Source organism: Lissotriton helveticus, chromosome 7 (genome assembly GCF_964261635.1).
Source record: "Lissotriton helveticus chromosome 7, aLisHel1.1, whole genome shotgun sequence".
NCBI lineage: Eukaryota > Metazoa > Chordata > Amphibia > Caudata > Salamandridae > Lissotriton > Lissotriton helveticus.
In genome coordinates this window covers 169115541-169127642 of record NC_136068.1, presented here as the reverse complement: position 1 = coordinate 169127642, position 12102 = coordinate 169115541, and the positions used below count along the sequence as shown (strand labels likewise).

The window sequence follows — 12102 nt, the reverse complement described above, 5'->3', positions numbered from 1 at the left end:
GTAAGAGCTGTTTATATCTTTAGGACTGATAACTCGTAACAGTACTCTTCTTTGCCCATAGATTACAGTTGTAACTTACTAAATTCGGAAACTATCTCGCAGTGTCCCACAAGAAGATTTTAGCGAGTAAGTAGGAGGTGTGCATTTCTTCTTGACGGAAAATATGAAATCAGCTGCCACTCTTTAGGGGTGCAAACATGATTTCTGGGGTGAACCTTTGAGAGTAAAATTAGAATTGATTGGACCCTGTAATCTTATGGAACGATGATTCAGTGTGAACTAATTTCTAGTAACTTGAACACTATGTAGGATATTGTCAATATATGGCTATACTTATAGCCTGATTAGAGTCTAATTTATAGACCGTATGAATTACTAGATTATGGAACCTGTATACTAGTCGTTATCATTACAAAATATCGGGTTCGGTTACTACTAAACTAAGTGTTTAATTATTGTATATAGGACGAGTCTGTTTTTAAATGGTGTGAAGATAATTCGCTGGACGAATACCGCCTACAAGTGAGAAGGAGGCAGAGTACCCCTTATCATATATTGAGCAATTTTTTTTGATTGAGGTAGGTGATGTATCATGTTCGTTACAATAACCACCTCTTTTGTATCAAGATAAGACCCCATTGTGTCCCCATTGATAGTATCAATGTACAGCTATACTGCTGGCTCTGTGATTACAGCATAGTGCAGTATGAAAATAGGCTGTACTAGATATAGATATAGGTATCACGAGGAACACACCCGTGTGATCAACTGAAATGATGTAAACCATTTCTGATTTGTTTTTGACTTGATTGTGTGTGTATATGTATATTATGATGCTAGTAAATGTATTGTTGGCCTAGTGTAACTTGGAAGCAATGTTAGGTATATGTTTATGGATATAGAGAGATGTATATACATTATGTTTTTTTAACAATGTGCTGTAATTATGAACAACTAAGATTGGTTTTATTTGAATTTTTCAGAATCATTGGGAAACACATATTACAATTGTCCTGATGAAGGCGGTCAAACATTTAATAAACCGCCGAAACGCGTCGATGCTTAAAGGAGCAAATTTGGAATAAGAAAATTAAGGAAAATTCTGAATAACAGTTTTGTTGGAATTTAGTCCTTTTCCGTTGCTCCTTTTTATTGGAATGTTGATTTTATTTATTGTACAATGCTTCGTCCTTTACATGTTTCCCATTTTTTAACAAAATATAATGTATGTCAATAAATTGTCTTTAATGTACTTTTATTAGAGTATTTTACTTTTTTAATATTTTCTAAAGTCTGTCTATTGCTTCCTTGATACACTTTGTGATTATTTGATATTGGTGAGTTTATGTGTTAGCTTGTAAGAACCTGTGAGTCTACGGTAATTCGCCCAAAGGGAATTGTATTCTGACTTGTGCATTGTAGTGCACAATGTGCATTTTTAGCATTGCGGCGGGCAGTGCTTTCAGCACCGCCCGCCGCAATGTTAAAAATCTGGCATGCACCCGCCAGTGTGGCGGGTGCATCCTAATGGCCCCCACGGGACCGCCGCCCTTATGGCAGGTGGTCCCGTTTTACGTCGGCCGCCCACCATCCTAATGGGTCCCATGGTATCTGAAATTCTTCTATTTCCACAAATCCAAGCACACATTTTTTCAGTGCTGGTACTTTCAACTTTTCTCAATTTCGATGTAATCTTTCTAGACATGTGCAAAGTGCACATTAGTTATCTTTGTCAAAATCATTTTTTTATGTTGTGTAAAGATTAACCAGCTTTTGTGCTGTAACAGAGGGCTCACATAGAGTTCTCACATTGTCCCAATATTGGCCTGAAACATCCCCCTTCAAAGTGGAACAGCAATAGGTAGACCCCAAGGGCTGCTATGTGGGGGTGAAGTGATGGTGGAGCAGGAGGAACTTTCCTATTTGTTAAGGTCTGTTTTGGCTTTCAAAGATGGGCACTGATTGGCATAGAATCAGTGGGAAACATATTGGAAGGGGGGAGTAAAGACCTTTCATGCACAACAATAGGAATATACCCTTGTGCCTACCCAACAATTTAAATACCTTCAATTTACACATACCCCCAGGCAGAATGGATTCCCAGGATAAATATTCTAAAGAACCCATTTAAAAGCTGCATGATTGGGGTTGAAATCATTCATAAGCCGGTATCTCAGCTCTACTGCACTATAATTACCACACTCCAGATAACCTCCAAAACCTCGGAGATAGATGGAAAACTGATCTGGGGCCTTGGAGGATATGCAATGGGAAGATGCCCTGGTGCACCCCAGGGAGGTTGCATTCAAAGCTTGTTTGAGATTAATACAGTTCAAAATTCTGCCCAGAATCACAGGATGTGGAGTCAACCCTGAGGCTCAAACCTTGGTTTCCCAGCTCCAAAGTCAGCAGCTTTAGCCATGAGACCATATCCTCTCCCTTGATATTGCACAGAAGAAGGTACGTTCCTACATATACTTTGAAGCTGCCCCAGGGTTGGAGTGTACTGGGGATACGTCATACAAGCATTGGCAACCATACCTGACTGCAAAAAGACTAATAGCAAGTTTTTGCTTGGCTATTCATGTCATGGTGATAGTGAAGTTTTCCTTTGTGAACTGGGCCATTGCACCTCAGGTTTAACGTTAGACTTCAGGTCTAGGTTTACCTTTGTAAATCAGGCCCACAGTGATTTTGTAATCAATATTATAATGATTGGTGGATTTCATGATTAAAACCCACTAAGTTATTTTTGACAAACTGTCTGGGACACAGAGAACATTGGGATTGAACTTCCAAACCACTCATGTTTAGTCAGGCTACCCCAGATCCGTGGCGGTGTTCCACAGTGGTCAGCCAACATACACAGTGGCACCAATAAGGTGTGGAGGAGCTAGATAATACATATGCAAATGGGGTTGTTTTGCTCCCAATTAAAACTAACTTGGTGGAACCAAGGGGAATGACTTGTGGGGAGAGCTTAGTGGTTTCTCAATTATTCATACACAAATAGTTTTGAGAAACCCCAAGTTGTTTGCTCCACCTTCTTGTCTCCTTTATGTGGTGGAAATAAACACTTAACATATGGTCTCACAGAAGCAACAATCAGACAACAGAGGCATTCTAGAGCACCCGAGTAACTGACTTTATCCAGCTCATCTGGTTACTGTTATTGCCCTTCAAATAAAATCCTATAGAGAACAATTGTTGTGTACGGATTTCATATCCTGCACACATTTGGTTTTTGATAGTTGCTAGAGTGAAAGAACATAGCTTTTGGCCCATTATTTCCCATACAGATATTTGTGTTGTGTCATAACTTTTTATCTCCTGTATCAATTTTCTTTATTTTCATTTTCTTTTTTTTGTTTTGATTTGTTCAGGATCTTATTTTTTTTTATTTGTGGCCATACGTGTTACAGTATAAATGCACATGTTTTCTAAGCTTTTGTTCTCCTGCCAAATATGGACAAGTATTACCTTAACTATACCTGGTTTGTATTGGTGGAGAAGACAATGAGGGTGCTCAGAAATGATTCACACCAAGACGGCGGAGTCTCTCTCTAAAAAACTACTAGGGCATTTTTCTACTGCTGTGAAATACTGCAGCAAACAATAGTAAACAAGCATTAGGAATGCATTAGGGCTCGGGTTTGTTTTAAGTTAGAGATAATGACATTTTAAATGGCAATGTGTTTTAGGCACTCTGCACTACCACTCTGCACTCTGCACTACCACTCTGCACTACCACTCTGCACTACCACTCTGCACTACCACTCTGCACTACCACTCTGCACTACCACTCTGCACTACCACTCTGCGCTCTGCACTACCGCTCTGCACTACCGCTCTGCGCTCTGCACTACCGCTCTGCGCTCTGCACTACCACTCTGCGCTCTGCACTACCACTCTGCGCTACCACTCTGCACTCTGCACTTGCACTCTGCACTACCACTCTGCACTCTGCACTTGCACTCTGCACTACCACTCTGCACTACCACTCTGCACTCTGCACTACCACTCTGCACTCTGCACTTGCACTCTGCACTACCACTCTGCACTACCACTCTGCACTACCACTCTGCACTACCACTCTGCACTACCACTCTGCACTTGCACTTGCACTCTGCACTTGCACTCTGCACTTGCACTCTGCACTACCACTCTGCACTACCACTCTGCACTACCACTCTGCACTACCACTCTGCACTACCACTCTGCACTACCACTCTGCACTCTGCACTTGCACTCTGCACTACCACTCTGCACTCTGTACTACCACTCTGCACTACCAATCTGCACTACCACTCTGCACTACCACTCTGCACTACCACTCTGCACTACCACTCTGCACTACCACTCTGCACTACCACTCTGCACTACCACTCTGCACTACCACTCTGCACTACCACTCTACACTACCACTCTGCACTACCACTCTGCACTACCACTCTGCACTACCACTCTGCACTCTGCACTACCACTCTGCACTCTGCACTACCACTCTGCACTACCACTCTGCACTCTGCACTACCACTCTGCTCTACCACTCTGCACTCTGCACTACCACTCTGCACTACCACTCTGCACTCTGCACTACCACTCTGCACTACCACTCTGCACTCTGCACTACCACTCTGCACTACCACTCTGCACTCTGCACTACCACTCTGCACTCTGCACTACCACTCTGCACTCTGCACTACCACTCTGCACTCTGCACTACCACTCTGCACTCTGCACTACCACTCTGCACTCTGCACTACTAATCTGCACTCTGCACTACCAATCTGCACTACCACTCTGCACTACCACTCTGCACTACCACTCTGCACTACCACTCTGCACTACCACTCTGCACTACCACTCTGCACTACCACTCTGCACTACCACTCTGCACTCTGCACTACCACTCTGCACTCTGCACTACCACTCTGCACTCTGCACTACCACTCTGCACTCTGCACTACCACTCTGCACTACCACTCTGCACTACCAATCTGCACTCTGCACTCTCAATCTGCACTACCACTACCACTCTGCACTACCACTCTGCACTCTGCACTACCACTACCACTCTGCACTACCAAACTGCACTCTGCACTACCACTCTGCACTACCACTCTGCACTCTGCACTACCACTCTGCACTCTGCACTACCACTCTGCACTACCACTCTGCACTCTGCACTACCACTCTGCACTCTGCACTACCACTCTGCACTACCACTCTGCACTCTGCACTCTGCACTACCACTCTGCACTCTGCACTACCACTCTGTACTCTGCACTACCACTCTGCACTCTGCACTACCACTCTGCACTACCACTCTGCACTCTGCACTACCACTCTGCACTACCACTCTGCACTCTGCACTACCACTCTGCACTACCACTCTGCACTACCACTCTGCACTACCACTCTGCACTACCACTCTGCACTACCACTCAGCACTACCACTCTGCACTACCACTCTGCACTACCACTCTGCACTACCACTCTGCACTACCACTCTGCACTACCACTCTGCACTCTGCACTACCACTCTGCACTCTGCACTACCACTCTGCACTACCACGCTGCACTCTGCACTACCACTCTGCACTACCACTCTGCACTCTGCACTACCACTCTGCACTCTGCACTACCACTCTGCACTCTGCACTACCAATCTGCAAACTGCACTCTCAATCTGCACTACCACTCTGCACTACCACTCTGCACTACCACTCTGCACTCTGCACTACCACTCTGCACTCTGCACTACCACTCTGCACTCTGCACTACCACTCTGCACTACCACTCTGCACTACCACTCTGCACTACCAATCTGCACTACCAATCTGCACTCTGCACTCTCAATCTGCACTACCACTACCACTCTGCACTACCCAACTGCACTCCACACTACCACTCTGCACTACCACTCTGCACTCTGCACTACCACTCTGCACTCTGCACTACCACTCTGCACTCTGCACTACCACTCTGCACTACCACTCTGCACTCTGCACTACCACTCTGCACTACCACTCTGCACTCTGCACTACCACTCTGCACTACCACTCTGCACTACCACTCTGCACTACCACTCTGCACTCTGCACTACCACTCTGCACTTTGCACTACCACTCTGCACTCTGCACTACCACTCTGCACTCTGCACTACCAATCTGCACTCTGCACTACCACTCTGCACTACCACTCTGCACTACCACTCTGCACTACCACTCTGCACTACCACTCTGCACTACCACTCTGCACTACCACTCTGCACTCTGCACTACCACTCTGCACTCTGCACTACCACTCTGCACTCTGCACTACCACTCTGCACTCTGCACTACCACTCTGCACTCTGCACTACCACTCTGCACTACCACTCTGCACTCTGCACTACCACTCTGCACTCTGCACTACCACTCTGCACTCTGCACTACAACTCTGCACTACCACTCTGCACTACCAATCTGCACTACCAATCTGCACTCTGCACTCTCAATCTGCACTACCACTACCACTCTGCACTACCACTCTGCACTCTGCACTACCACTACCACTCTGCACTACCAAACTGCACTCTGCACTACCACTCTGCACTACCACTCTGCACTCTGCACTACCACTCTGCACTCTACACTACCACTCTGCACTCTGCACTACCACTCTGCACTCTGCACTACCACTCTGCACTACCACTCTGCACTCTGCACTACCACTCTGCACTCTACACTACCACTCTGCACTCTGCACTACCACTCTGCACTCTGCACTACCACTCTGCACTACCACTCTGCACTCTGCACTCTGCACTACCACTCTGCACTCTGCACTACCACTCTGCACTACCACTCTGCACTACCACTCTGCACTACCACTCTGCACTCTGCACTACCACTCTGCACTACCACTCTGCACTACCACTCTGCACTACCACTCTGCACTCTGCACTACCACTCTGCGCTCTGCACTACCACTCTGCACTCTGCACTACCACTCTGCACTCTGCACTACCACTCTGCACCTTGCACTACCACTCTGCACTACCACTCTGCACTACCACTCTGCACTACCACTCTGCACTACCACTCTGCACTACCACTCTGCACTCTGCACTACCACTCTGCACTACCACTCTGCACTCTGCACTACCATTCTGCACTACCACTCTGCACTCTGCACTACCACTCTGCACTCTGCACTACCACTCTGCACTCTGCACTACCACTCTGCACCCTGCAGTACCAATCTGCAAACTGCACTCTGCACTACCACTCTGCACTACCACTCTGCACTACCACTCTGTACTCTGCACTACCACTCTGTACTCTGCACTACCACTCTGCACTCTGCACTACCACTCTGCACTCTGCACTACCACTCTGCACTACCACTCTGCACTACCACTCTGCACTACCACTCTGCACTCTGCACTCTCAATCTGCACTACCACTACCACTCTGCACTACCAAACTGCACTCTGCACTACCACTCTGCACTACCACTCTGCACTCTGCACTACCATTCTGCACTCTGCACTACCACTCTGCACTCTGCACTACCACTCTGCACTTTGCACTACCACTCTGCACTCTGCACTACCACTCTGCACTCTGCACTACCAATCTGCACTCTGCACTACCAATCTGCACTACCACTCTGCACTACCACTCTGCACTACCACTCTGCACTACCACTTTGCACTACCACTCTGCACTACCACTCTGCACTCTGCACTACCACTCTGCACTCTGCACTACCACTCTGCACTCTGCACTACCACTCTGCACTACCACTCTGCACTCTGCACTACCACTCTTCACTCTGCACTACCACTCTGCACTCTGCACTACCACTCTGCACTCTGCACTACCACTCTGCACTACCACTCTGCACTACCAATCTGCACTACCAATCTGCACTCTGCACTCTCAATCTGCACTACCACTACCACTCTGCACTACCACTCTGCACTCTGCACTACCACTACCACTCTGCACTTCCAAACTGCACTCTGCACTACCACTCTGCACTACCACTCTGCACTCTGCACTACCACTCTGCACTCTGCACTACCACTCTGCACTCTGCACTACCACTCTGCACTCTGCACTCTGCACTCTGCACTCTGCACTCTGCACTACCACTCTGCACTCTGGACTACCACTCTGCACTCTGCACTACCACTCTGCACTCTGCACTCTGCACTCTGCACTCTGCACTACCACTCTGCACTACCACTCTGCACTACCACTCTGCACTACCACTCTGCACTACCACTCTGCACTACCACTCTGCACTCTGCACTACCACTCTGCACTACCACTCTGCACTACCACTCTGCACTACCACTCTGCACTCTGCACTACCACTCTGCACTACCACTCTGCACTCTGCACTACCACTCTGCACTCTGCACTACCACTCTGCACTCTGCACTACCACTCTGCACCTTGCACTACCACTCTGCACTACCACTCTGCACTACCACTCTGCACTACCACTCTGCACTACCACTCTGCACTACCACTCTGCACTCTGCACTACCACTCTGCACTCTGCACTACCACTCTGCACTACCACTCTGCACTCTGCACTACCACTCTGCACTCTGCACTACCACTCTGCACTCTGCACTACCACTCTGCACTCTGCACTACCACTCTGCACTACCACTCTGCACCCTGCACTACCAATCTGCAAACTGCACTCTGCACTACCACTCTGCACTACCACTCTGTACTCTGCACTACCACTCTGCACTCTGCACTACCACTCTGCACTCTGCACTACCACTCTGCACTACCACTCTGCACTACCACTCTGCACTCTGCACTCTCAATCTGCACTACCACTACCACTCTGCACTACCACTCTGCACTACCACTCTGCACTCTGCATTACCACTCTGCACTCTGCACTACCACTCTGCACTCTGCACTACCACTCTGCACTCTGCACTACCACTCTGCACTACCACTCTGCACTACCACTCTGCACTACCACTCTGCACTCTGCACTACCACTCTGCACTCTGCACTACCACTCTGCACTCTGCACTACCAATCTGCACTACCACTCTGCACTACCGCTCTGCACTACCGCTCTGCACTACCGCTCTGCACTACCGCTCTGCACTACCGCTCTGCACTCTGCACTACCACTCTGCACTACCAAACTGCACTACCACTCTGCACTACCACTCTGCACTCTGCACTACCACTCTGCACTCTGCACTACCAATCTGCACTCGCCACCAGACACGGCGGACTCGTGGAAAATTAATGAAGTGACCTAGAGGGTGAGGATGGGATACTCCGCTACCATCGAGTTCGTAGAAGAACAAGATTACATACGAAAAACAAGCAGCACAGAAAGCATCACTTTCGCGATCGCAATTGTTTAAACAAGCAGCACAGAAAGAGATCACTTTCGCGATCGCAATTGTTTAAAAAAACGAGATCTGATGCATGTGATTCTCTACATTGCTGGCCGGCTGTTCATGCGCGCACACAGAACTGAAGGGAAAAAAAACACAGCAGTGCACACGCTCCCAGCACCATCTGCCTTCAATTACCGGCACCTCGGACAGCTGGTAATTGAGGATTTATGTATTCTTCTGCGCGTGTCCGAACACTTTATGCAGGAAGTGGACATTGACAAATTTTTAAGTCCTATGGCGTGCTGCCTTACTTAAACACAGCCTTGCCTGGACCAATTACCATGCACATGGCAAAATACCACACGCAAAAAATGCGCGCTTTCTGGAATGTGGCAGCCCAGACCCCTTTCAGACTTCTTTTTTTTTCTAATACATAAGAGCTCGGAAACTCCGCCCCCACTTCGTGGTGACCTAGGCCCGAGCCCTAAAAACAATATCCATATCTACTGGGGCTTAAAAAGTAAAGTATAATCCAAGGAGGAATGCAATAAAGTCCTTTTGCCCAGTAGTGAGTGAGGTAACAATACAAGAATGTGTACGTATTACTGACAGAATATCAACAACAAAAATGTCGACCTACAAACATATTGTGACAAAAATATCGTTGTCAAAAATATCGATCTCCTATCAACATAATGGTAGGTACAAAAACATTAGTAAAATTTTTTTTTTAAATATTGTTGTTAAAAATATTTATTTTTGGGGGCGTGGCTTCGAGGGCGAAGATGGCTTGCTAGAGCTCCCACCAGCCTGCTACAAATCCGACTAATTATCCTGGCCCCCGGACCCGCATACCAACTCACACTTGTGGCGGAGGTAGTGACTGGCGAGGGGTGCCCCGCCGGTGTGGGAATCTGGGCTCCTGGACCTTCGGTGACGGAGATAGCGGCGGCAGCGCTCCGGGGCCTAGTCACAGCGTGGACAGCCAGGGCCTCGATTTTGGTGATCCCCGGCCGGGAGCTCCCGGAGTCGGCTGGCTGTGGCGGCGGTGGGGCCCGCGCTCTGGGGTCTGGACCGGCTGCGTAGCGGAGAGTGAGGGCGCGGCCGTGCCCCACAATAGAGGCGTGAGTGCAGGCACTACGGGAGCACTGGAGGAGGACTGCGGCCTACACTGGGACCCAGAGGCGGGGGCCTCGATTTCGGCGATCCCCGGTTGCCAGAGGTGAGGCACGAGGGAGACCTGGGCGGAGCAGCAGCGGGACTGATGGTGCTGCGGCCCCCGGGGTGAGATCCTGCTCGCTCTCCGGGCCGGGAGCTGTTGACCTTGCCTGATCTCCTGGCCGGTGGGCCCCCCCCCTATTTTGGATCTCCCCGGAGGTGGTGCCTGAAATCTGGCGTGCACGTTGATACTGGCGGCAGTGGCGAGGTGAGCGCACTGAGTGTCTCGGGGGGCCCCAAGTGACTGGCTAATAGGCGGAGGGGCTGGAACCCACTGCGGGTGTACCGGCAGACCACCCTGGGGTGTTGGATAGAGGTGTAGGGGACACCCGACAGCCTGAGGCGAGTGACTGGCAGTGGACGGTCAAGATTGGAGCCACGTGAACCGGGAGGTGTAACCGGACTGGAACCACGCCGTCTTCTTAGGTCCACGGCCGGAACTGAGTGCAGGCCTACGGCGTCCCTGGGCTGTAGTGGAGGACTGCGTCGCGGACCCGTCCACCCTGGGGCGGTGGAGCCCATAGTGAGCAGGGACCCTGATAGATCCTGGTTGCGCAGAGGCTTGCCCTGAGGAACCCTGCGTGTGCCCCCCACCAGTGGCGGACAGAGGCGGTCTGCAAGAGGTGTGGGTCTGAGGCGGGGAGGACCTTCCTGTGAAATATCGTTGGCCGTTACTGGAGGCGTGGGATACCCCGCCGAGAAGATCCTCGACCGCTCCGAGAGCAGTGGCCCCGGAGTGAGCCTCGGCCATGACCAGGGGGGGGGGGCGTGCCAAGCAGGGACCCATCGACAAGTTTACGGGACCGAGTGGGGGTCCCAGAGCCTCAGGTGGCCAGGGGTCGGGACCGGACAACACGGCGCTCATAGCGGCGATAACCCAGTCCAGGGACATGCTAGATGCCAAGATTGGGGCAGTTGGGGCGGACGTGACCCTATTGCGCCAAGACCTGCGCAACGCGGTAGCACGAATCACAGAGGCCGAATCTAGGATTTCGGTGGTGGAGGATGATGTTGGAACACTGAAGCGGAAAATGGCGGCGATGGAAAACATTCAAAGGGGCCTGGCGCTTCGTGTGGATGATGCCGAAGGGCGGGTGCGCAGAAACAACCTTTGCTTTGTGGGTTTTCCGGAGGGTTGTGAAAAGGGCAATATGGAACAGTTCTTGTTCCAGTGGTTGGAGAGTTGGCTCCCCCCGGATGTCCTGTCCCGCTGTTTCGTGATCGAACGAGCCCATAGGGCCCTGATGCAGAAGCCGCCGGTGGGAGAGAGGCCCAGACCGGTGATTGCTAGAATCCTAAACTTTCACGACAGAGACACTATATTGCGGGAAGCGAGGGCCAAAGACTCCCTTCTCTTTGAAAACCAGAAGATCATGATCTTCCCTGACTACACCAGACTTGTACAACAACAGCGGCACTCCTTTATTGCCGCCAAGGCGAAACTTCATGGCCTTAAGATTCAATACTCCTTGCTCTACCCGGCCCGCCTACGGGTGGACTTC

At 49.8% G+C, this 12102-nt stretch overlaps 1 long non-coding RNA gene across 1 annotated transcript in view; it reads left to right on the top strand.

Annotated features, from left to right (window-relative positions):
- The window catches only part of LOC144766684 (uncharacterized), a 52940-nt gene extending 51688 nt beyond the window's left edge, over window positions 1–1252 (top strand). The window contains exon 3 of the long non-coding RNA XR_013597879.1: window positions 984–1252. This is a non-coding gene — a long non-coding RNA (uncharacterized LOC144766684). The remainder of the gene's footprint in view (window positions 1–983) is intronic.
- Window positions 1253–12102: the final 10850 nt, after the last annotated feature.